The 27789-nt window shown below is 37.0% G+C and overlaps 1 pseudogene; it reads right to left on the reverse strand.

Moving 5' to 3' along the window:
• Positions 334 to 27101, reverse strand: LOC100519697 (annotated as a pseudogene).

Below are 27789 nucleotides of genomic sequence, written 5' to 3' on the forward strand. Positions count from 1 at the left end.
AATATGATTTTATTTTCTAATGTACAGCATGGTGACCCAGTTACACATCCATGTATACATTCTTTTTTCTCCCATTATCATGCTCCATCATAAGTGACTAGACATAGTTCTCATTGCTACAAAGCAGGATCTTACTGCTAATCCATTCCAAAAGCAATAGTTTGCATTTATTAACCCCAAGCTCCCAATCCATCCCACTCCCTCCCCTTTACCCTTGACAACCACAAGTCTCCAAGTCCATGATTTTCTTTTCTGTGGAAAGAAAATCCTGGCTAGATTTTGATCGCAGTTTCTAGGAAACTGCCTAGAGACCCAAAACCCTCAGGGTCACTGTCACAGATCTTTTCAATCAATGGGATCTTTGATGGACTTTCTTCAGCAGCTAATTTTTTTTGAGAAATGTCTGCATCCAAAGAACTCTCTGTACATGGACAGCAGGGAGGGATGCATAGTCTGCAGCACATGGTGTTGCATCCTATCAATGGCACTGCAAATCTTCTGAGCTTAAGAGCCACAGAGCAAGAAGACATGGCCCTTGGAGTTCTGATTGAGCCAGGGAACAACTGGGTTGGTAAATTGCTCTCAACCTCTCTTTATGAGAACTGGCCTGATGAGCCTGGACCATGAGAACAGCATTGAACAGGAGAACAACTTGCCTGGCCCATCAAGATAAATCTCCATGACCAGGAAGAACAAAACCGTCTATGCCTGTAGACAGCTCTTTATAAATGTTTTCCAAACTGGGCTGGGTTGGGATAGGTCTTTGAATGCTAAATCAGAGCCCATGAGCTTAATTGGGTCTGTGATACAGTTCCTGTCCCAGAAAGACAACTTTCACATTTGTTATGTACACATTTGTATCCATGTGAAGATTTTGTGTGAGTGTGGGTGGTGTAATGTTTTCTTTCTTCTGCAACAAACCCCATAAACTCTGTAAAATATGGTTTCCCAACTCCCTGCTGAGGTGCTTCTTTCAACTCTCTCCAAAACCCATGGGGCACACTGAGCAATGTAAGTCTGAGAAGCTTTGCTGGCCTTGTTCCTCTGGATGTGGACTAATTTCTCTGGGCTCAGCAGTGACAAGGGCAGAGGGCCAGGATCCTCCTGCTGGCCCAGCACTTCTTGGCTGGGCTGGCTAATAAATCCCTGCTTTCAACTACCATTGCCACCCTGGACCCTAGGTTGGCTAGCCCAGGGATGAGGGGAAGTTGTTTCCTGGTAGGCTTGGAGAGAATGAGTAGAGAGTCTTCTGGCCAATGATCTCAGAGCCAAGGAAGGAACAAACTTGTGCCACCCTGGGACCAGAGATGTACTACATATCTTTTTTAAAACAGCTCCCTCAAGATACAATTTCCAAACCAAAATTTTCAACTATTTAAAACATACTATTTAATGTTTTTTAGTATATTTACAGAGTTTTGCTGCTACAACCACTATCTAATTTCACAGATTTTCATCACTCTGAAAATAAATCCGATCAATACCCATTAGCAGTTACTCCCCTCCCACACAACACCCAAGCTCTAGGAAACCACTAATCTACTTTCTGTTTCTATGGATTTGCCTATTCTGGACATTTTATGTAAATGGTTTCATAGAATATGTGGTCTCTCACATTTGACTCCTTTTACTGAGTGTAATGTTTTCAAGGTTCGTCCATGTTGTAGCATGTATTAATACTTGGTTTCTTTTTATGGCCAAATAATATTACATTGTAAGAATATAGCACATGTTATGTATCCATTCTTCAGTTAGTGGACATTTAGATTGTTCCCACATTTTAGCTAGTATGAATAAAACTGCTTTACCAATCATGTGAAAACATGTTTTCAATTCTTTTGACTATGTAGTTAGATGTGGAATTACTAGGTCATATGATAACTCTATATTTAACATTTTGAATAATTGCCAAACTCTTTTCCAAACTCATTATTTATAATTTCATATTTCATTGGTTGCTAATTCTAGTAATTGCATGTTTGACTATAAAATGTAATTATGGGGATGTTAGCAATTTTGTACAGATATTTGGGAAGTTCAGAATTATTTCTATTGTTTCTAATCAGGTACTTTTACTTAGTAGCTATAAAATGATATTAGGATATATGGAATCTTATTAACTGTTGCTTTACACAATGCTGTATAACTACAACTTTGTATATTAAATTTTGTTTAGAACCTGTTTGAATGGTCAAATTTCTCAAGAGTTATCTCAAAGCTTTTAAGATGTTCTGATGAATGATTTTATAGGCCTGTTTACTTTTCTATTGTGAATATTTTGACAGGACCAGAAAAAGGCAGTTCTTGAGAATATTCCAATGTGATTGTAAGGTCAAAGTGACGGAAATCCCATTTCAAAAACTGTTTCCTGAAGCATCCTAAACAAATTATAGCCTCCAGAGGTGAATCTCCTTCTGATTAGTTGAATGTAAACAATTAGTCTTGGAGATAGGATTGCTGACATTCCTTCCTCCTATCCACCTCCCAAGTGCTAACAACAAACATTAAACAAAGCTAGAAACAAGACCCCTGTCAGACTCCTTGTGCAAACGGGGCTCATTGCTATATCTCTGCTTTTGTTCTTGGTCTTCACCCTTTTTTGTGTACTCACTATGATCTTCCTCTTTAATAACCATTACCCAAACCATTCTTCAAAATTCAGAATAGTTTCTTTTTTATGCATCATTTTCCTTTTTATATTTATCTTTTAAATCTTCTAACATCCACTTTGGCCACAATATCTTCCATTTGAATACATGCCTCACAATGTCCTCTAATAAAATCATAAACTTCTGAAAGCAAAGACCACTCCACTTCTCATTTTGTGTTTCTAGAGTATCTCCAACATGTCTATTAGGAGTTTAATAAATATATATTTACTGAATGATTTATCTTTACCATTTCAAAAGTAATTTTTCTAGACAGAAATACTTATTTATCTATTTTGAAAAGTGAATCAAGTTTGAGTAAGCAAATCCTAATGATGTTAGAGGTTATGTTATGTGGTGCAAAAAGTATCTTGAATTGGAAGAACAGATTCTATTCCCAGAACTATCATTATAGCAAAGTGGTTAAAAACAAGGAACTTAGAGTCAAGTAAACCTGAGTTCAAAATGCGGTTTCACACTTACTAGCTATTTAATTCAGGACCATCAATCATCTTTAGGTATCAGTTTCCTCATCTATAAGAGGACTAAATAAAACCTATCCACTGTATCTCACAGAGTCACTGTCAGAAATAAATATGACTTTGTATGAAAAAACAATCTCTGAAAATTGTACAGAATGATGCAGAAATATTTAATTTACACCAAACCATCCGCTGAATACAACTGAAAAAGTTCAGCAAAATAGAGGCAGTCTCTATACATTGCACAATGATGTGGGATTATAAAATTGGACATGCAAGCTGAAGCCATGCAAAGCAATCTTAATAATAAATAGGAAAAAATATGATTTTTGTGACTTTAAACATTTTTTGTCAAAGCATTAAAAACTCTTACTACTGGTTACAAATGAATATGAAAACAAAAAATAATAAAACTATTATTAGTGTAATGTTTTAAATATTGTAAAATTAAAGTGTTTTATTTCTTTGTAAAAATGTGTTAAGAGTGATCTAAAAAGTATTCTCCTTCTGGACATATAATTTATGATTTGAAGGTGGTAACTTTTCTCTGTCTTGGAGAAGTATCATACTCATTTCTAAGTTTGAATCAGCTTCTAACACTTTATAACTTCAATGTTGCAAAATATCTCCCAGAGTTCCTTTAATGTGAATTATTTACCAATATTACTTCCTCTGGGATATCTTCATCATTTTCATCACACGTTCTTCAATTATGTATATAAATTTGCCTTCATTCAATTTCTCTGGCTCTATAGTTTCTTAGTGCTGGCAATGTCACCATTCCCACAGTCAGCTATTTCTTCTAGAATTCCTCTCATATTTGAGTTAATTCTTACTTGCAATAGTATCCCTTTTTATTCCTTTGTTGCACTTTGAACTTTGTTGGCCATTTCCATATTTTAATTATCCATTTTTGTAAAACACCACATGAGATATCTCTGAGAGATAAGAAGGCGACATAACTACATGCTTTTCTATGTGAACATGAACTGAATAACACATGCACAGTGAAATTGCTTATAGAGTTTTAGAGGATCCATGTGATTGGTCATTGATCATAAGGTGAATCTGTTTTTTATGTACTGATTTGTGGACTGAAGAGCTAGCAGTAAGTTTTGTCTTTAAGCAAGTACTCGCAGTTAATATACTGGTAAGTGAAATATAAACAATGTAGTTGTAGGACTGATACTATTTAACTAAACTCTGATAATTGAAACTCTTAAATATATGAGCCATGCAAAGAAAGGAGTACCTTCATTTAAAATATCATATTCCTAAGCAGATCAACACACAAAATCAGGAGTACTGGGCAAAGACATATGAGAAGACACGAGTCCAGAGAAAGCAGCCTGGCACTTGGATCTCCATCTACTGATCCTGGTGAGGCATCTTAAAGGCTGAGTAGAGCTTTTGACAACCTCACAGGACTAGTGAGGCAAAACTTTGAACCCAGGTTCTGAAAGGGATGGGGGCCCTGGTAAATAACCCTTCAAGTAGTATTGAAAGTCAGAAGAACTGTAGCCAAGAAGCAAGGACAAACTTGAAGTAATCCAGAACTCACATGGACTGCTGCCTACCTTCATATCATTTTGATGGCCCAGAAAATCTTAAGTTCTGAAATCTGAGGTTGATCCTAGATTGTCAGTTCCAAGGTACTAGAGGAAAGTATACATAAGTCTACCCTAAATAAATACATCATCCTAGGCCTTATTTCCAGAAATAAATTTTCAGCTACAATATCTAATACACAAACAATAATCAGGTACATGAAAAAACAAAATAGCATCAATGCACGTCATCACAGACACCAGGCAATAGAATCAGAGCCACAGGTATACCAGATAATAAAATTACCAGAGATTTTCCATATTTGTGAAGCTAAACTTTAAAAATTCACTAAGGAACTAGAAATTAATAAGATGACATTTCAGATTTGGGGAAAAAACCTAGAAATTCTAGAATTTAAATTTACATTAACCAAATAAATAAATAAATAGATAAGTAGAGAGTGAGTTAGTCAAAAATAAAATAAAATAAAATAAATAAAATAAAATAAAATAAAATATGACACAAGAAGGAGTGAAAAGTAGGAGTGATATCAGCAAAAATGGGGATGAGAGGTGAATTCCAAAAATTCACCACTCCATAAAAGCAATATAAGACAGGCAAATTGTCAGAATCAATGCTTTCAGAACTCTGGAAATTAACCAAGGACTTGCAACAATCTGGGGAGCATTTAGTAAAAGAAAAAATACATATGAATCTCAATAAGAACAGTGAGTTTTGAGGTTTTTAAATTTATTCTAACCCCATCCCACAGTTACCAGCTCAGTGGCAGTCTTGAAAAAAAAAATCAGCTCACATTCCCAGTATTGAAGAGAGAAAAATGGAGCTGGAACTTTTGTAAAGCGTATTTATTTCTCAAAGAACAGTCATTCGATCTGTCTGGTGGTTTCCTAGGAAGACTGTCTCAAGGGGCTTTTTTTCCTTTTTTTTCAATACTACATTTCTTTTTACTTTCAAATAATAACCCATTGTATAGATTTATCATGTTTGTCAGTTGATGGACATATGTTTCCACTTTTTGGTTATAAATGAATAGTGTTCCAGTTTTTATAAAGACATACATTTTCATTTCTCTTAAGTGTATACCAAGGAGTAGAATTGGTGAATCGTATGCCAACTCCATGTTTAAAAATTTTAAGAATTGTGAAACTGTTTCCAAAGCAAAAGTTGTATTATTTATTTTACATTCTCACTAGCATGTATGAGGATTCTTATTTCTCCATATACTTGCCTATATTTACTATTATCTGTCATCTTAATTACGGCCATCTTCATGAACGTAAAATATTTTCTATAGTTTTGCTATTCATTTCCCTACTAAATAATGATGTTGAGCATGTTCAAAATGCTTTTTTATTTGATCTTGCTGTAACTCATCCAGTGACCCAGTACTAAATGTCTCTCTGTAGGAGCAGGTATTGAATATTTTAACATCACAGCTAGGAGTTCCCATTGTGGTGAAGCAGAAATGGATCTGACTAGGAACCATGAGGTTGTGGGTTCAATCCCTGGCCTTTCTCAGTGGGTTAAGGATATCTGGCATTGCCGTGAGCTGTGGTGTATTTTGCAGACATCGCTTGGATCTGGCATTGCTGTGACTGTGGCATAGGCTGGCGGCTACAGATCCGATTAGACCCGAGCCTAGAAACACCTATATGCTGCAGTTGCGGTCCTAAAAAGACAAAAAAAAAAAAAAAAAAAAAACAAAACCAAAAACAAACAAACAAAAAAACCACAGCTGCCTGAAATGTTGTAAAAAGGCAAATATTAGAAACACCAAAAAGGTTAAAAAGAAAATCTTGGGACAACATAGCCATGAGACTTTAAAAACATCCAAAATAGTCTTGAGGATCTAGAGGTTCACATACATGTGTCAGGTTATGTGAATGCCTCAGGAATGATATGAGAAGGCCCTAAGCTCCTTGAAGCTCTATGCAAGCAGAAAAGTAAAGGCTAAGACAGTATTGTAAACTGTCCTGCAGAAGGTTGTGACTGCATGTCTTTTTTTTTGCTTTTTAGGGCCACACCTGTGGCATATGGAGGTTCCCAGGCTGGGGGTTGAATTGGAGCTGCAGCTGCCAGCTTATGCCACAGCCAGAGCAATGCAGGATCCAAGTCGTGTCTGCAACCTACACCACAGCTCACGGTAGTGCCAGATACTTAACCTACTGAGCGAGGCCAGGGATTGAACCAGCAACTTCATGGTTCCTAGTTGGATTCATTTTGACTGCAGCACAGTGGGAACTCCATTAATGCATGTCTTAACAAGCACACAGAGCCCATTAACAAAGACTGGAAAATTTATTGGTCCCAGGCTTTAGGGAAATATTTTATCCATTGGTAGTTAACCACTAAGCTAAGAGAACAGAGACTTTAGTCACAAGACATGACAGAGAACACATAGTTTACATAATCAGTTCAGAAAATTCACTAGACAAAATTACAACAAAGAACCATAACAACAGGCCTGGGGAAGAGAAAATCTGATTATCAGAGTTACCACATACGTAAATTGAAATCTCTAGTTTAAAAATATGAGATATACAAAGAAATAGGAATGCATGACCTATACACAGGAAAAAGCAATCAATAAAACATATCTCTGAGGAAACCCAAATGTTGTATGTACTAGAAAAAGACTTTAAATCAATTATTTTAAGTTTTTTTCAAAGGGGTAAAAGAAACCATACCTGAAGAACTTTATAAGAACAATGTTCCATCAAATAAAGAATATCAATAAAGGAATATAAAATAAGAAAGAAATCAAACATAATTTCTGAAGTTTAAGATACAGTATCTGAAATGAAAAAAAAATCATGAGGGGTATGGCTTAGCAGTAACAAACACGAATAGTATCAATGAGGACTTAGGTTCAATCCCTGGCCTTGCTCAGTGGGTTAAGGATCTAGCATCGCCATGAGCTGTGGTATAAGTCACAGATGAGGCTCAAATTCTATGTTGCTGGGGCTCTGGCATAGGCTGGCAGCTGAAGTTCCAATTTGGCTCCTAGCCTGGGAACTTTCATATGCCACATAAAGAAAACAATCATGAGAGAGTTCATCAGCATGTTTGAGCAAGTAGAAGAGACAATGTAAAAATTGGTCAATTGAGATTATCCAGTCTGAGGAATAAAAAGAAAAAAAAACTGAAGAAAAATGTTAGACTACTAGAAACCTGTGAGATACCATCAAGAATATCACCACACGCTGTGGAGGTCTCAGAAGAAGAAAATGGTAAAATAAATAAATAAATGAATAAATAAATAAATAAATAAATAAATAAATAAAATTTGAGGAAATAATGGCCAAAACCTTCCAAAATTTGATGAAGCACATTATAATACATACTTAAAAATCTCAATGACGTTTGACTAGGATAAACTTAAAGAACTTTTTACTACGTATATGATCTCACTCAGTCTTCTTAAACTTATGTGTTAGGAAAAAGACATTATTATATTCATTAGGTAGAAGTATTTTAGGCTCAGATTATGAGGTAATACTAAATTCAGCCTAGTAAAGGAACTAGGATAGAACCTAATTTTCCTGACTCCTAGCCCAGCATGCATTCCTAAACAGCATACTGGCATATCTATTTGAGCAATCTTGTGCCTCATACCACAAGTTTAATGATGATGTGGTTTAGACTTAAGATTTATAAGGCATTCTCTGGGAAAGACTTGTCAAGCAAAATTTGGTATCTTACAGTTTCTTTCTTGCTTCTATGTTTACACCGTATCTAGGTAGTCAATTTAAAAAAAAAAGATGAAAAAATTATAATGTTTTCTGTTTTTAACTATTTAATTTTTATATTCCTTATGCTTCTTTTATTTTTTTAAGATTTTTATTTTTCTGTTACACTTGATTTACAATGACCTGTCAATTTCTGCTATACAGAAAAGTGATCCAGTTTTATAAATATATATATCCATAATTTTTCTCACATTATCCTGCATCATGTTCCATTACTAGTGACTAGATCTAGTTCCCTGTGCTATACAGCAGGGTGTCATTGCTTACCTGCTCCAAATACAGTAATTTGCATCTACTAACCCCAAACTCTCAGTCCAACCCATTCCCTCCCCTTCCTCCTTGGCAACCACAGGTCTGTTCAAGTCCACGTGTTTGTTTCTTTTCTGTAGATAGGTTCATTTGTGCTGTATATTAGATTCCAGATACGTGGTATCATATGGTATTTGTCTTTCTCTTTCTGACTTGCTTCACTTAGTATGAGAGTTTCTAGTTCCATTCATGTTGCTGCAAATGGTATTATTTCACTCATTTTATGGCTTAGTATTATCCTACATCTTCTTAATCCATTCATGTCAATGGACGTTTAAGTTGTTTCCATGTTTGCTATTGTGAATGGTGCTGAAATGAACATAAGGGTGCATGCATATGTTTCAATAAAATTTCTGTTCAGATATATGCCCAGCAGTGGGATTGCTGGGTCATATGGTAGTTCTATATTTAGTTTTCTGTGGTACATCCATACTGTTTTTCATAGTGGTTGTACCAATTTGCATTCCCACCAACAGTGTAGGAGGGTACCCATTTCTCCACAGTTTCTCCAGCATTTGTTATTTGTTGACTTGTCTGACTGGCATGAGGTGGTACCTCATTGTAGTTTTGATTTGCATTTCTCTAATAATCAGTGATGTTGTTTCATATGTCTCTCGGCTATCCTTGTGTCTTCTTTAGAGAATTATCTGCTTAGGTCTTCTGCCCATCTTTCAATTGGGTTTTTGTTATTGTTGTTGTTGTTGAGTTCTATGAGTCATTTGCATATTTTGGAGATCAGGCCCTTGTAAGTTTGCAAACGATGGTTTGCAAAGATTTTTTCCCATTCTGTGTGTTGTCTTTTCATTATTGCTTTAATCGTTTCCATTTCTGTACAAAGGCTTTTGAGTTTAATTAGATCCCATTGCTTTATTCCTGTCTTTATTATTATTCTAGAAGGTGGATCAAACAAAGAGGTTGCTGTGATTTATATAAAAGAGCATTTTGTCTATGTTTTCCTCCAGGAGTTTTATAGCATCTGACCTTATATTTAGGTCTTTAATCCATTTAGAGTTCTCACGTGTCTGTTGGTCATCTGTATATTTTTTTGGAGAAATGTGTATTCAGGTCTTTTGCCCATTTTTCAATTGAGTTGTTGGTATTTTGATGTTGAGCTGTACAAGTTGCTTATATATTTTAGAGATTAAGCCCTTGTCATTTGCATTGTTTGAAACTATTTTCCCTCATTCCATAGGTTGTCTTTATGTTTTTTTATGGTTTCCTTTGCTGTGCAAACCTCGTCAGTTTAATTAGGTCCTATTGATCTATTTTTGTTTTTATTTCTATTACCTTGAGAGACTGACATAAGAAAACACTTGTATAGTTGATATCAGAGAATGTTTTGCATATGTTCTCTTCTAAAAGTTTTATAGTTTCTTGTCTTATGCTTAAGTCTTTCAGCTATTTTGAGTTTATTTTTGTGTTCTAGTTTCATTGATTTATATGCAGCTGTCCAGGTTTCTCAGTACCACTTACTAAAGTGGCTGTCTTTTTCCCATTTTATATTCTTGCCTCTTTTGTCAAAGATTAATTGACCATAGGTGTCTGGGTTTATTTCTGGGTTCTCTCTTCTGTTCCATTAGTCTGTATGTCTATTTTGGTACCAATACTGCACTGTCTTGATTACTGTAGCTTTGTAATATTGCCTGAAGTCTGGAAGAGTTATGCCTCCTTCTTGGTTGTTGTTTCTCAGGATTGCTTTGGCAATTCTGGGTCTTTTATAGATTCATATGAGTTTTTGGATTGTTTGCTGTAGTTCTGTGAAAAAATGTTGTGGTTAATTTTATAGTGATTGCACTGAATCTATAGATTTCTTTGGGTAGTATGACAATTTTTAAAATATTAATTCTTCTAACCTAGGAGCATGGAATATCTTTCTATTTCTTTGAATCTTTTTAAATTTTCTTGATTAATGTTTTATAGTTATCAGCATATAAATCTTTCCTCTCCTTGGTCAGTTTTACTCATAGGCATTTAATTTTGGGGGTGCAATTTTAAAAAGTATTTTTATATTTAATTTCTAATATTACATTTTTAGTATACAGAAATGCAACTGATTTCTGAATGTTAATCTTGTATGCTACTACTTTGCTGAATTCATTGATCAGTTCCAGTAGTTTTTATGTGGAGTCCTTAGGGTTTTCTCTAAATAGTATCATGTCATCTGCATACAGTGACAATTTTACCTCTTCCAATTAGGATACGTTTTATTTATTTTGTTTGATTGCTGTGGCTAGGACTTCCAATACTATGTTGAATAAAAGTGGTGAGAGTTGGCATCCTTATCTTTTTCCAGATTTTAGTGGGACGGCTTTCAGCTTTTCTCCATTGAGTATTATATCAGCTGTAGGTTTGTCATTAACTGCTTTTATTATGATAAGGAATGTTCCCTCTATACCCACTTTGGTAAAAGTTTTTTTATCACGAATGGATGTTGAATTTTGTCAAATGCTTTTGCTGTTGACCATGTCATGGTCTCAATTTTGTGATGATGGTATTCAATTGGTAGTTGGAAGAAAAATCATTGCCCATTAAAATCAATGCTCAAGTTTCTTCATACCTGTTGAGATTAAGTGTGTCTCTCCCAAAGAGGTCCATGTTATTCTAAACTAGGAAAGGAGTACCAAAAAGATCTTCTATCTCTAAAGAATGCAGGAGATTATTTTAGCTAACCATCTTATTTTACAAAAGAAGAGACAGAAGCTGTTATAGTCTGAACACTTGTGTCTCCCCCAAGATTCATATGTTGATACCTCATCCCCAATGTGATGGTAATCAGATATGTAGCCTTTGTTAAGTGTTTGGTTCATGAGGATTGAGACTTTATGAATGATCTAAGTGCTTTTATTTAAAAAAAAAACCCACTGAGACAAAACACTGTAAATCAACTATACTGGAAAAAAATAAAAATCAGAAAAACCTGAGTTCTTTTGAGCCTTCAAACATGTGAGGACATAATGATAAGATAGCTGTCTATGAATCAGTTAAGTTGACTCTTACCAAACATAGAATCAGTTGGCACCTTGATCTTTAACTTTCCATCCTCTATAATTGTAAGACATACATAAATATATATATTTAAGCCACTCGGTCTATGGCATTTCTGCAACAGTTCGAGCTGACTAAGACATAAATTGTTCCTCATAAGGGGGTTGCTGCTGTAAAAAATATCTAAAATGTGGAAGCAACTTTGGAACTGAGCAATTCTGGCAAGAGCTCAGAAAGAAAAGGAAGAACTGCAGAAAATGCCTCAATCTTCTTAGAGAATCCCTAAGTAATCTTAAACAGAATTTTGGCAGAAATATGGATGGTAAAGGCCATTCATATGAGGACTCAGACAGAAATGGAGAACATGTTATTGGACACTGGAAGAATGTCAATCCTGTCAAAGTGGCAAAAAACTTGGATAAATTGTCTTTATGTTTTAGTAATTTATGTAAGGTAGAATTTTTGAGTGATGAAATCGGATATTTAGCTGAAGCTATTTCCAAGCAAAGTTGTAAATATATAACTTGCCTCTTCCTCACTGTTTAAATGAAAGAAGAAATAAATGACTTCAAGATGTAATTTCTAAGCAAAAAGGAATCAGAACTCAAAGATTTGGAAATTTCTATGGTTATCCATATTTCAAAAAAAATGAGAAAGCCTATTCAGGAAAGAATACAAAGTGTGAAGCCAAAAAAATATTTGATAAGGAGATTAGTATGGATCAACTTTTTCTTTGTCTAAGACAATGGAATAATGATCTTGAACTCAATTCAGAGCTCATCAGGGCTGCCAAACCATCACAGGCCCAGAGTACAAGGGCTTGGAGGGCAGAGTGGTGGCTTAAAAAGAGAGGTCACTAGCACATTTGAGACTTCAGCACACACTACTTTGTGTTATTTTACATTGCAGGCTTCTCTCCCCATACTCCAGTATTGCGTTCTTAATCCATCCCAGGTATAGCTCCAATGAACCCTGGCACAGTGCAGGACTTTGTGGCCACTGCTCTGGAGGACCCAGGCAGCAAACAGAGTGTACCCAAACTACACAGGTCTGGGGGCATGTCTAACTTCACCTAGATTTCAAGACAAGACCACCAAGCAGAGTCATGGACTAATGAACCCAACCTGGTAGAGTCATAGAATGTAAGCAGAGTTGGACTACAAATAGAAAGTCACTGCAGGAACTTTCTACTGAACTTGGGGGTGATATTACCACCCCAATAGGCTTGGAAGGCAGAGCATTGAGACAAAGAAGATTATTGTCAAGATTTAAGATCTAATGTTGTTTGTTACTTTGAGTTTGGACTTATATGGGATCTGTCGCTCCTTAGTTTTTCCTATTGATTCATTTTTGAATAGTAATATATTTCCTATGCTTGTCCCTGTTAGGACAACAGAGTCGAAGGGGACAGAGACTGGAGCAGTGAGATCACAAGCAGGTTTATCAACCAACAGAGTGGCCAGGAGCACTGAGCAGGGAGAACTCAGGCTCCCTGTAGGTAGAGCAAGAGCATCTTTTATAGGCAGGGGACTGTGTATTGGGACATGTAGTCTCAAGGAAATAGGGAAAGGGGTGTGAGAAACAGGGAAGGAGGATTTAGTCATCCTGTAAATTTTTAGCAGTTACTTTGGCTATATTTATTTTGAGGCTTAACTGTTCCTTAAGTTATCTTTGTCCTGGAGACTTCATCCCTGCTGGAGTCTGTTTCCTTTTGGTTTGGTCAGCTGAAACCATGTTTGGAGCCTGGGTGGAATTTTGATGATATTGCTGATTTTGTGTCTTCCATTTTTTACTTTTAATCTCCAGATTACAGATACCACCTAACATTCCTCCCTTTTTTGATAGGAAAAGGGGCAAAAGTCTCTTCTTCTGTTACTTCCTTCTCAGAAGGGGTGTCATTTCAAGTGGCCAAGGTACAAGAAATCTGGTAGTATTGGTAGGTTTGGAGGGCTATTATGGAGTTGATTTGTTTATCTGTCAAGGATTTAATCATTCTCTGCAAAAAAAGAAGAAAATAGTCATAATATAGCTAGTGCCACTGCTAGTAGTAAAAGAAGAACCAGAGGGGCCAGAAAAGGGAACAATTAGGTAAATCGGGAAAAGGCTTTTGGCCAGAAGCTTTGAGTTCCTTGTCATTGGAACCAGGTAGCTTGTTCTCAAAGGCCTGTGGTCCCTGTGCCTATTGCTGCTGCTCTTTTAATTCCTGCAAGGGCAGGTAGTGTAGCTAAAAATTCAGCCTTTGTAAAGGGGCACCAGTTAAGTCTCAGATACAGGGTTTTGAGGAAGAGAAAGAATAGCTTGATTGTTTTGCCAGGATAATGAGAATAGAGCAGGTTAATGCCTCAAAACTATGTCCTGTCTTAAGGGGTGATAGCCAGGGGTTTTATAAGTTTAACTCTGAAGACTGGGTTATTGATAAAGGTGTCTAAATTACATGGTTTCAGTAGGGACTGGATGACTTGTTTGGGCCTTGTTAAAATGGAGAATGAAATGGAGATGTGTTCCATCTCTAGAGAATATTGGATAGAGGGAAAGGCCAAGGAAAGGTAGGGAGTTGAGTCCCATGACAGAAGGCAGTTAATTCTTGTAGGTGGTTAATCTCTGCAGGCGGTTGTTTTTCACAGGCCATTGTTTCTTGCTGTCCAACTTATGCATTAACATTCCTAGGTTCTTACTATAGGGGATGGGAAGAAAAGAAGATAAGATTAAACAAAGGTTTGGGATATAGGTTGATACCAGTAATGTTGAAGGAGTGTAGTTTTATCTAAGTAAGTTTTACTGTTTTGTGTGGTATTAACACATAATTTACAGAAGCTATCAGTCATTTTACATGTACTCTTTCTGTTGTCATAAGAGGAGACCTTGAAAATGTAAGGTTGCTGCTCCCAGCTGATGCTACTTTGGGAACATCTGGTGATATCAAGTCTGACAGGGCACATAAAGCTTAAGTTCTTAGCAATACAAGGACTTTGCTAAAAATACTCCAATAATATTACCTAGTATTACATTCGATGTCTGACTCACAGCTACTCCATTCTGCCCCTTCTCCTTAATGGCCAATGCAGATGTCACTGTTAATTATTTCAGTGTTTTTCTAGATATGAGAAGATGCAAGAATCTGGGTCCATAAAAATCCTTATCTGAAATCTAACTATCCGAAGGCCTGTCCTGTCAGTTTTTTTTTTTTCTTTTTTTTTTTTTTTTTTTCCGGAGTGCAGAGTGCCTTATTTCAGATTTTCACCGTGAATGCCTTTCAGGGAGTGTTGAAGTTCAGCAGCCTCCTTGGATCAAGATTTAATCATTGTAGAGGCAGATGGCAAGTGCCAATTTCCAGTTTACAAGGCTCCCCCAGTCATAAATTTGACCATAGTTTTGGGGAGGCATTTTATGAACATTTAGTCCCATGGTGCTAGGAATGAACATTCCTGGGTCTGGTGAAGATTTTGCTTGCCAGACTCCCAATGTGCTATTACTGGACTAGGCCTTATTAACAGAAGCCAAAAGTCTCTGGACCACCTGTCTCCCTGGTCTTTTATGGTCCAGGAAAATATTCCCTCCTGTTGCATTTTCCAATATCTAGAGATCACTGATCTCATATGGAATTGTATATCATTTTATCAGAGACTAGGTTACACATCTGGTAATGCAAGAAATAGAAATTTTGTAAAAGCAGTTAATAAAAATATAGATAGCAGTATTAGTAAAATCATAAATAAGATTTTAAGTTAAAAGATTTCACCAAGTACAGCCAGTATATCCATTTTCAGTTGGCTTAGACAGTTCCTTATTTTTAAAGGAAATTATATTCTGGCTTTGTTCATTCAGCCTAATTTTCTGGTGTTATTAGGTTGGCTATTCCTAGATGGTTTAATTGTTTCCAAAATAAGGGAGCCTTTAAGTTTAAATTGCTATAGCCTGGGAAAGTTATATCTCCTGGCTGAAGTCTTACTTGTTGCTTATTGAGTTTAAGTAACATTAGAAGAAAATATATTTATGGATTAGGTCAGAACAGGTATTAATTAGCCAGGAGAGGGGATCCCACCTGGTAAGATCAATAATAAGGGCCTTGAAAGGGAGAAACCCACCCAAGATAAATCAGAAGTATTAGATGTAGGTAATTGACCACAGACACAACAATTGGATTGATTTTTAAAATAAAATCATGCCCATGATAGAAAAACATTTGATTTGTTTGCAAAAACAAAAGAAGACAAGAATAAAACAAATAACCATATGGGTCAGGTGTGGCAATATTAAGATAACTGTCTACTGCTAATGTAGTCTTATTTTTGTCCAGACATTGGTGTTTTTCTTACTAGAGCCTTGTTTTAAGGTAAGTTTGAAGTCAGTAGTTCTCTCTATAGACCCGTCCAATGTAGAAGCTCTTTTTAACTGAGAAAAATAAATTTAAGAGTTAATTTTCTTCATTTTCTTTATGCGTATGTCACTTAAGAATTCCTGATAAGAAACCTTTTATCTAGGCTGTAGAGAGCCCTTTAAATGACACCTTTTTAGAATGTATAGTCCTATGGTTATCATGGGATATCTGATATTCACCCAGAGACATATTATAGCAATCAGCTTCAGAAACAAGCTTAGAATATTTTCTTAATAATTCAGTTAATCTTTACAATAATGTAACATACCAGCAAAGAACTATTTGGGAGGTGAGTTGGACATTAAACCTCAATACACAAAACTAGAATATGAATCAAAACAAACTTTTTTTAATTACCCTAATTTTTAACAAATATAGCCATATTAGGATTGTAGTAAATATACCCAAAATGGAAAACACCTTTCTAAACACTTTTTTTGGGGGGGGGTTGTCAGGGAGCCAGGAATAACCAAGTGGCTGTCTTAGATTTACCACAGCCCTGACTGTTTAATTCACAGTTATTGTTTACCTACATTAACTTCTCTGAATCAGGAGCAGACTGTTACCATGCTACAAGGGCATCAGGATTGCAAAAGTTGGACAATGAAGAGTTAATTTTTTGCAGAAATAGAATGTACTATATTTATGTGTGCCATAATCTTTATAAATTTTGTTTTTACTTTTCATTTGACAATGTTTCTTCTGTAAGTTTTTTTTTACTCAACTTTTTTTTATTGAGATATAGGTGCTTCATAATGTTGTGTTAATATCTGGGGTACAGCAAAGTGATTCAGTTTTATATACACACACACACACATATACGTAACATTTAAAAATTATTTTCCATTATGGTTTATCATAGGACATTGAATATAGTTTGCTGTGATATAGAGTAGGATCTTGTTGTTTATCCCCTCTATGTATAATCACTTACATCTGTTAAGCCCAACTTCCCACTCCATCCCTTCCCCACCCCTCTTCCCACAGCAATAGGTCTGTTCTTGTCCGTGAGTCTGTTTATGTTTCATGGATAAGTTCATTTGTGTCATATTTTAGGTTCCACATATAAGTGATATCATATAGTATTTGTCTTTCTCTTTCTGACTTATGTCACTTAGTATGAGACTCTCTAGTTGCATCCATGTTGCTGTGAATGGGCATTATTTTTCTCTTTTTTTAATGACTGGTTAGTCCTTAATTGTATATATGTACCACATCTTCTATATTCACTCCTCTGTTTATGGACATTTAGATTGTTTCCATGTCTTGGCTATTGTGAATAGTGCTGCTATGAACATAGTTTTTTGTTTTTGTTTTTGTTTTTGAATTATAGTTTTATTTGGATATGTACACCAGAGTGAGGTTGCTGGATCATATGTAATTCTATTTTTAGTTTTCTGAGGAAATTCCAAACTCTTTTCCATAATGGTTGCATTCAATTTACATTCCCACCAATCATGTAAGAGGTTTCCCTTTTCTCCACACCCTCACGAGCATTTTTTATTTTTAGACCTTTTAGTGAATGCCTTTCAAAGCTACAGTAATCAGAACAGTCTGGCACTGGCACAAAAACAGATATAAGAATCAAAGGAACAGAGTACACAGCCCAAAAATAAACCCACACATCTATGGTCAATCTTGGATAAAGGAAGCAAGAATGGACAATAGGAAAAAGATACTGTCTTCAGCAAGTTCTGTTGGGAAAGTTGGACAGTTGCATGTAAATCAATGAAGTTAGAACACACCATCTCACCATACATAGAAATAAACTCAAAATGGTTTAAAGACTTAAACATAAGACATGACACCTAAAACTACTATAAGTTATCATAGACAAAACATTATTTGACATAAATCATATGTTTTCTTAGGTCAGTCTCCCAAGCAATAGAAATTCGTTAAAAATTCTTAGGTCATTCTCCCAAGCAATAGAAATTTGTTAAAAATTCTTAGGTCATTCTCCCAAGCAATATAAATTTGTTAAAAAAATTAACAAATGGGATCTAATCAAACTGACAAGATTATGTACAGCAATGGAAACCATAAGCAAAATGAAAAGACAACTACAAAATAGGAAAAAAAATTTGCAAATGATGTAACCAACAAGTACTTAATTTCCAAAATATGCAAATAGCTCATACAACTCAGTAACAAAAAACAAACAACCCAATTGAAAAATGAGCAGAAAACCTAAATTGACATTTCTCCAAAGAAGAAAAACAAATGGCCAATCGGCACATGAAAAAAAATCCTCAACATTGCTAATTATTAGAGAAATGAAAATCAAAACTGTAATGAGGTACCACCTCACATAAGTCAGAAAGGCATTCACTAAAAAGTCTAAAAATAACAAATGCTCATGAGGGTGTGGAGAAAAGGGAAACCTCTTCTGTAAGTTTTTAAAAAATATATAAGGGAAAGTTTAAAAACACCTGGTCAGATAGAATAATAGATTGCTGTTTAACATTACTTATTCATTCAACCAAAGTAACAAAGGATTTCTAAAGCAAATACAAATTAAAGGCAAATAAATCCAAATAATCTGTTATCAAAACCAGCATTTTAAGAAAGCCTTCTTTTAACAGAGAGACAAAATACAAATTCAAGTTTTGCACTAACTTTTAAAATACTTTCTTGTAGAGAACATCACAGGATGGCAATGAACATATTGGTTAATAGCCTTAAATGACTTTGGTTTCTCTGTTTAATAACTGAAGTTTCGGTGTCTATCTCATCTTCTTACTTCTATTAAAACTAGGTACAATAATGTATTATACTTAATGTTGATGACTCTAAAGACATGTCTATATCAACAAACTTTAACTTTAGTATTAGAAGTTAATTTAATACTGAATATTTTCCTGTTCACGTGAACCTAAAATTAATTTACCTATGTATTTTGAGAATTTGCATGTGCTCAATTTTCTTTAATCCAATTAATTTGAGCTCTTTTATGAATTACTTTTGTGAATGTTATATATACACTTCACATACACAAAGATATATACAGACAAGCAAAACTGAGACCTCATATTTCCCATTCCAAAGTTTCAGCCATGTATAAGGTACAACTGTGTAAATCCCATCAGTTACAAAAAAAAGAGTAGATTCAAATTGGGTTTCTGGCAGATGGAACAGATAGCATGATGTTAAGCTATTTAAGGGGCCCATAATATGGACAAAAAAAGGAGGCTGGGAGAGGTAGTTATTCAGGTTCTGGATGAGGAGGAAGAAGGAAGGGACATATGATAAGTATGACTTTGAGGAGAAGAGGGAGAGGAATGAGAGTTCTGGCCATGACCTGAGTTAGAGTCCTCATCCTGTAGCTGGTTGAGAGTTGGGGGGCAGATGTGTTGGCAGGATCAAATTCATAGAGAGAGAAAGGATAAGGGCATGGGGGATTTTGTGTTTTGGAGATAGGGTTTTTGCTGAGCAGAAAGACCTGGTAGGAATTGCAGTTTTTACATAAGGAGGGTAGGGATCTTAGGGAAACAAAAGCTCAGATATAGGGAACCTCAGACCCTTTCTTGTTTTGTTGGAGAAAGTTTTCAAATCTCTTTGAATTTGGAAATTGAATTGCCATTTTCAGGCCACTGGCTATCCTCCAGTTTATATTGAGGCCATGCTATGTTACAGAAAAATATCACGCACTTGGCCTGAATATGTGGGGTGAGACCAAGTTTGGTCAGATTTTTTTTATGGTTATTTCCCCAACACAATTTTTTATTCCACTGTACAGCATGGGGACCCAGTTGCAAATACATGTATACATTCTTTTTTCTCACATTATCATGCTCCGTTATATGTAACTAGTCATACTTCTCAGTGCTACACAGCAGGATCTCATTGCTAATCCATTCCAAAAGCAACAGTTTGCATTTAACCCCAAGCTCCCAATCCATCCCACTGCCTCCCCTTCCCCCTGGACATCCATAAGTCTATTCTCAAAGCCCATGATTTTCTTTTCTGTGGAAAGGTTCATTTGTGCTGTATATTAGATACCAGATATAAATGATATCATATGGTATCTGTCTTTCTCTTTCTGACTTACTTCACTCATAATTAGAGTCTCTAGATCTACCCATGTTGCTGCAAATGGTATTATTTCATTCTTTTTTTATGGCTGAATAGTATTCCACTGTGTATATATGCCACATCTTCCTAATTCAATCATCTGTTGATGGACATTTCGGTTGTTTCCATATATTGGCTATTGAGAATAGAGCTGCAATGAACATGTGGGTGCATGTGTCTTTTTTAAGGAAAGTTTTGTCTGGATATATGCCCAAGAGTGGGATTGCAGGGTCATATGGAAGTTCTATGAACAGATTTCTAAGGTATCTCCAAACTTTTCTCCATAGTGGCTGTACCAGTTTACATTCCCACCAACAGTGCAGGAGTGTTCCCATTTCTCCACCCCCTCCTCCAGCACTTGTTATTTGTGGACTTATTAATGATGGCCATTCTGATTGGTATGAGGTGGTATCTCATGGTAGTTTTGATTTGCATTTCTGGAATAATCAGAGATGTTGAGCATTTTTTCATGTGCTTGTTAGCCATCTGTATGTATTTCTTGGAGAAATGTCTAGTCAGGTCTTTTGCCCATTTTTCCATTAGGTTGTATTTTTTTTTTCTGTGAAATTGTATAAGTTGTTTGTATATTTTAGAGATTAAGCCCTTGTTAGTTGCATCATTTGAAAGTATTTTATCCCATTCTGAAAGTTGTCTTTTTGTTTTCTTTTTGATTACCTTTGCTCTGAGTGACTTGATGGTCCCTATATTACCAGACTCCTACCTCTCCCAGGGGATGCCTCTTTGTAGACTGGGATGAGCCAAGAGAATTATTTTCACAAACATCCACTTCCAAACTTTGCTACTGGTTCTGCTTCTTCACAGCCTCCAAAAGACTCCCCCTTGGTATGTCTATTAAAAAATATGACCCCAAAGGTCAGAGAGGAGTCCCTCTAAGAGGTCTGTGATGTGAAATGGACTCGTTCCCTATTTAAAAATGTATTTTTCAACAAAGAAGACAACCTGGTTGCTTGTAACCAGGTGCAATTGGAGGCCCAAATGACTGAGTGCTCATACTTTTGGAAATGGAAATAAATTGGAGGATAAATGCTCAGACTTGGGTAGAGGAGGGGAAATAAAGAATTGTAAATCACTCACCTTCCACTTTTGGTGATATTGAGACTGGTGTGGAGTACAATGGGTTGAAAATCATTGGAGGTCACTTGAAATCTCAAAGCTCAACAAACCACAGGGGAATTGAAGGAAGACTTTCATTCCTAAGAATGGTAGTTACTGAGAGTGAAAATCAAAATGACCTTTGGAACTCGCTGGAGAATTGCCCCAGTCTGAGTCCTCAGTTGTCCCAGAGAGTTTCCTCCATTCACTGAAAGCCTCAATAGTATGTAGGACAGTTAGGAAAACAAAATAAGAGGCAGGAGACTTCCACCCATTCGGGGATGAAACTACTAGACCTTTAGCTTCAGGGGGACCTTCAGAGAACCCTAGAGAATAAACCTGATGTATCCCTGGTTGTCCTTCCTGGAATTGGAGAGGTAGTGGAGAGCTTGAAAGGAGGGGCCGGGTAACCCTTCTGGGTATTGGCATAAAAATATTAGGACAGTGGAGTAGAAGGGGAGAGAGAGTGGAGCAGTGAGATTGCAAGCAGTTTTATCAAACAACAGAGTGGCCAGGGGCACTGAGAGGGAGAACTCAGTCTCCCTGCTGGTAGGGCAAGAGCATCTTTTATAGGCAGGGGTCTGTGTGTTGAAACACATAGTCTCAAGGAAATGGGGAAGGGGGCTTGGGAAACAAGGAAGGAGGATTTTGGCCATCCTATAAAATTTAAACAGTTCCCTCAGCTATATTTACCTTGAGGCTTAACTGTTCCTTAAGTTATCTTTGTCCTGGGGCCTTCATCCATTCTGGGGTCTGTTTCCTTTTGGCTTGGTCATCTGAAACCGTGTCTGGAGCCTGGATGGAATTTTGATGATATGGCTCCCAAATCTCTTATACGAGTTGAAATGCAGTAAAAACAAAATGCAGATAATAAACAAGACCATTAATTCAAAAAGAAATATATTTTGTCAATAAAGATAGATAAATCTATTTTGGCTTAAGTTTCAACAGGAAGGTAATACATTAATACCAGTTTTTTGCAAACTATGATCTTTGAATTTAAAATCCATTTGGAACAAGAAGATATCATGGTTAGTTATGTTTTATATTTGGGGAAAAATCTACCAATTATACTGTTTTGTCTCAGAGAATGACATGGGACATGGTCCAGCCTCCTTAGAAATGTTCAGTGATAGCAGCTGCACCAAGTGTTAGTCAAAGTAATTTTCTTCCACATAAGGCCTACTCTTCATTTTTCCTTGAGATTTATTATCATTATAATTATTATTATCATTATTATTATTATTTGCACAGTGGGGCTGCATCCAATCCAGTGTTGGCTTTTTTTAGTAATACAGCCTTCACAATGACTTGTGATCAGGTATTATTTCTACACTTGTGTCACCTGAAAAATTGTTTTTGGTTTTCTCCTGAATTGAAAGGTCTATTAATACTTTTAAAGCCTATAACTCTGGGAACCTGGTAATGATTCATACCAATACTAATTTTTCAAGTCACCATCATTTCTCTACTTTTGAATGTTCTGGTGTCTAAGTACTATATACTTCTGTGGCACCTATGTCTGCAATAAGTAGTGTATATTTCTAGTAGTCTTACTTCTATTATTGCTCTTTTAAAACTATTCTGCTGAATTGATAACAATTTTACTTACTTTTAAGGTAGATCTCATTTTCCAGCACATATAAGGTTAGTAGTATTTTTGGATCTATTTTTTCCTTTACTTTTACCTTGACTTGTTGACCCAGACATTAGTTTTATTAACATATTCCTGAGTCAATAGTCTTCCAAAAGTTGTTCTGTTAAAACAGATCTCCTTTTTCATCTTCCTGAATTATGTAATCCCAGCCTGAAGATGTTCTCCAAAACAGACCAACATCCATCTAAGATGTGGATTTGATTTTTTATTGTACCTTACTTTTCTTTAAAATAATTAATTTTTGTTGTGAATCTCCTGATAATCCTGAGTCAATATATATATTTTAGAGCATTGGCTTTTAGGGTTCTGGCTAATCCTGTAGGCTCACTTAATAACTGTCTTTGGTACAAGGGTAATACAAATCTTTGTAGGTCAAAGGAAAACTTGAAAAGCCTGAAGCCCAGGGCCACACACAATTTGTCTAAAGCTGTTTGTGGAGTTAGGACTTTGCTGAGGCAAGATCCTGCATATCCATTATGTGACTGAACACTTCTCCACACACACCATGATCTGAAAATTTGCTTAAGCTCACAAAGATCCACAATTTGCTGATGCCCATATGATTTTTTTTTGTCTTTTTGCCGTTTCTTTGGACTGCTCCCACGGCATATGGAGGTTCCCAGGCTAGGGGTCTAATCAGAGCTGTAGCTGCCAGCCTACGCCAGAGCCACAGCAGCACGGAATCCGAGCCGCATCTGCAACCTACACCACAGCTCACAGCAATGCCGGATTGTTAACCCACTAAGCAAGGACAGGGACCGAACCCACAACCTCATGGTTCCTAGTCAGATTCGTTAACCACTGCACCATGATGGGAACTCCTGAAGCCCATATGATTTATGTCTATGTAAAAACAGCCCCTTGTCTGCAAATGACAAGTAAACAGCTCAGGTCAAAATATCATGGAGCAGGCACTTAAGGACAAAAGCTGTCCACACATGGTGTTACAAATTAAAAAAAAAAATCAACAAATACAAGAAGTAGCTACACTTCACAATGTAGGTCACTGCAAACTGTCAGCTGAACAACTATCATGCCTGTGGACATTGTTGGAAAAATTTTTAAAAAGTGAAGAAATTATAAGTCCTCATGCTAAAGAATCCAGTTCAGTGTTCACTAGGCTTTTTTTTAAATAATAACATTTTTTAAAAAATATGAATACTCAAATGAGATTGCCATTCTCTTATTTTGAAGTAATAACATTAACAACAATCAACTCCTAATAATTCCCTACCTCACAAGTAGAGGATATTTTAATGCTAAAATAAATAAAATTAAAGCATGATACTTTTAGAGCATGTACTCAAGCCTTTTTATTGAGTACATTTACAAATTTTAAAATAAGTTCTACTAGCTATATGAGAAGCCTCAATAAATTCATATGTATTTTGTTCCCCAATATTCCCACTACAAATTTGTCTCAGTACTCCCAGTAGACCAACATACTAGATTACAACACTCCCCTGAATTGAATTTATCCTTCAAATCTACAGTGACTCCCTATTCCACAACTGCTGCAAAGCCTCTATTGCAGTGGTTCTCAATTATAGCTAAACATTAGAATCACTGGAGAAAACTGGAAAGATCCCAGTGCCCAGCCTATACAGATGGTGGGGCCTGGGCATCAGTATTTTAAGTATCTCCTCAGAGTATTTACTGTACAACTAAAGTTGACAACCCCTTCCTTGTTTATCTTAATTTACTTGCATGGATGCCAAAGGCCAGCACATGCTCTCTGTGAGTAGACTTGTAGTTTGAAATTTAATATTATTTGTTGTGTGTTGTGTAATGTAGTGGCTTTAACTATAAACTTAAATAAATTGCTCCTTAGTTAAGTATTTTGAGTTTTATACCCCAAAAGAGGCTGTCATAGACACAATGTCATAAACAAAATCCCATATATATTTCCTTTTAATAATTTGCTTATTAAATTTTTAACACAATTAATACAAGTGGAATTTATTTTTGTTAATAGTATAAGGGTAACGAATTATTTTTCCCACTAGGTAATCAATTGTAGTAACATCTTTTGTTAAATAGAACATTCCCATTTTTTGAAATAGAATCATTATCACAGAGTAAATTCTAATAGATACATAAATCTGTTTCTCAGTGCTATATTTTGTTCTACTGCTGTACACTCTTGTATATGATTTAACAATTTAATGTATTCTTGGAAATGTTTACACTCAGTGAAAAACCATTAAATAAAAATAACTTTCTTTAACTTTAATTGAACAATATTGATGCAGTCCATCTCAATATTAACAAAATGCATTTTACAGCTAAAAAATGTTTATCAATTGAGCAAGGAACACTAGTTTAGGTAAATAATAAACAGTAATTTGAAAGTGAAAAATATTGTTTTTACAAAAATAAAAGATGCAATGTAGTGAAAGCTTATTCTAACTTTCACAAAAGGAAATTAAGAACTTAATTGTAAGTGATACTTGCTGGAAGAGAGATGCAAGGGAGTCATTCTTAGAAATGGGGTGGAGACCAAGGAGATTTTTTCTTTTTTGGTTATCTTTCATTTAAATGCTCTTAATTGGAAGGAGACAAGATGGTGGAAAAGAAGGGGGACACGCTTGCCCTCTCCCACAAACACACACACACACAAAACACATCTACAGGTGAAACGACTAACACAGAACAGCAATAATCGCTGGCAGAAGAACTTAAACTCCGATAATGGCAAGACATAACTGGGTAAAACAAGAGAAAAGAGGAGAGTGAGAGGGGAATCTGGGCTGGAGAGGTGCTCCTGAAAGGGAACTGTGAAGGAGAAAGGGATCCCACACCCTGGAAAGTCACCTACTTGATGGAAAGATCGACCGAATCAGAGGGATCTCCAGATGCAGAGAAGAGTGCAGCAATAAGTCTAAGATCTGAAGAGCAGAGTGAGACCCAAACAGATCATCCAAACTACTGGCACAGTCAACAAAAACAGAGACGCTTGGGTGGGGGCTGGGCACCGAGACCTTGGCTCCGGAGGTTAGTCCCCTGGAACTGGCTGGGGTGGGTTGTGAGGAGACTGCTTGGGGAACTAGAAACTGGTCAGTAGGGTTCACAGGGAAGAGACTGCCCCAGGGGTCTAGGAAGTGGTCTGTCAGATTGGTGGGGCAGAGACTTCCTGGGAGTCTCGAAAGCAGAGCATCAAGGGTGGAGGAAGCAATACAGTAAGGGCTGGGGAGTGGAAAGCCACATCAGAGGGAACCTGGCAGAAGAGCTGGATCTGCAGGAGAGACAAGGCGCCTGTGTTGGGGAGGGTAGAGGAGAAGGGGTGGGCCACCACAGAATACTCTCCATACCACAGCAAGATCACTTTCCCACCAGCTATCAGAAAGCTGTGCTTCCCAGTGCATCCCCATACCCTTACCCCATGCTTGTGCACATGCAGGACCTGAGACTGCCTGCCATCCCAGAGGGCTGGCCTCACCATTTGTGGGAAGCCGACCACCACAGGAGCTTTCCCTGCCCTGGCCTGCCTGCTCCCTGGAGGGGCTACACCCCCACAGAGCAGCATCCAGCACTGCCAGCCCCCTGGAAAAGGACCGCTGGCCAGAAAAGCTAGAACAAGTTCGGCCCCACCATGCAACATCTGCCTCCATACCAAAGTGGTCCTCCCAATTCAGCTGCCCTGGGGAAGAGCCCTTGGGTTCTCAGCAGCCCAGCTAGCCACTCCCACCCTTGGGGGATTGCTGCACTCCCACAGAGCAGCAGCCCAGCACCACCAGCACACTGCAAGAGTCCCTGCAGCCCAGAAAAGCTAGAACAAGCTTGGCTCGGCCGTGCAACATCTGCCTCCATCCCGAAGCAGTCCTCCCAATTCAGCTGCCCTGGGGAAGAGCCCCTTGGGTTCTCAGTGACCCAGCTAGCTGCTCCTGCCCTCAGGGTGAGCCGCACTCCTGTGGAACAGTTGCCCAGCACTGCTAGGCCCATGTAAGAGCCCCCAAAGCCCAGAAAAGCTAGAACAAGCTCCCACCCTTGGGGGTTGCTGCACTCCCATGGAACAGCTGCCCAGCACAGCCAGCCACATGGAAGAGCCCCATAGCCCCAAAACACCAGAGCAAACTCAGCCCAGCTACATGAAATCTGCTTCCATCTCAGTGCAGACCTCCCAAAATCTGCTTCCATCGTGGTGCAGATCTCCCAGTCCTGTATGCCCTCAAGAAGTCCTCCTTTGCTTCAGAGAGACCCTCTCAGCCCCACCCACCCTCCAGAAAAGCCATGCTGCCTCAAAAAAGACCAACCAACAACACCAGCCCTCAGGAAACATTCCATAGCACTGCCAAGGAAAACCCTGCCTGGCCACAGGTAGTACATCTCCACCACAAAGAAGAAAAGAACAAGCAAGATGAAGAAGATGAGAAACCACCCCCAGTTAAACCAACAGGAGAACTCACCTAAAACAGTCAACAATGAAACAGACCTCTGCAGTGTGACAGACTTAGAGTTCAAAAGGGAAATAATGAAAATACTGAGGGAATTAAGATATGAACAGTAATGCAGATACCCTCAGAAAGGAACTAGAAAATATAGGGGAGCCAAGAAAAACTAGAACATTCATTTGCAGAGATACAAACTGAACTAAGGGCAGTAAAATCCAGAATGAATAATGCAGAAGATCAAATTAATGATGTGGAAGATAGAATAATAGGATCACCCAATCAGGTTAGCAGACAGAAAACCAAATGAAAAAACAGGAAAGCAATATAAGAGACCTATGGGATAATATAAAGCAGGCCAATCTACACATAATAGGAATTCCAGAAGGAGTAGAAAAGGATAAGGGGATGGAAAATATATTTGAGGAAACTATCGC

The sequence above is a fragment of the Sus scrofa genome, chromosome X, assembly GCF_000003025.6.
Source record: "Sus scrofa isolate TJ Tabasco breed Duroc chromosome X, Sscrofa11.1, whole genome shotgun sequence".
Classification (NCBI taxonomy): domain Eukaryota; kingdom Metazoa; phylum Chordata; class Mammalia; order Artiodactyla; family Suidae; genus Sus; species Sus scrofa.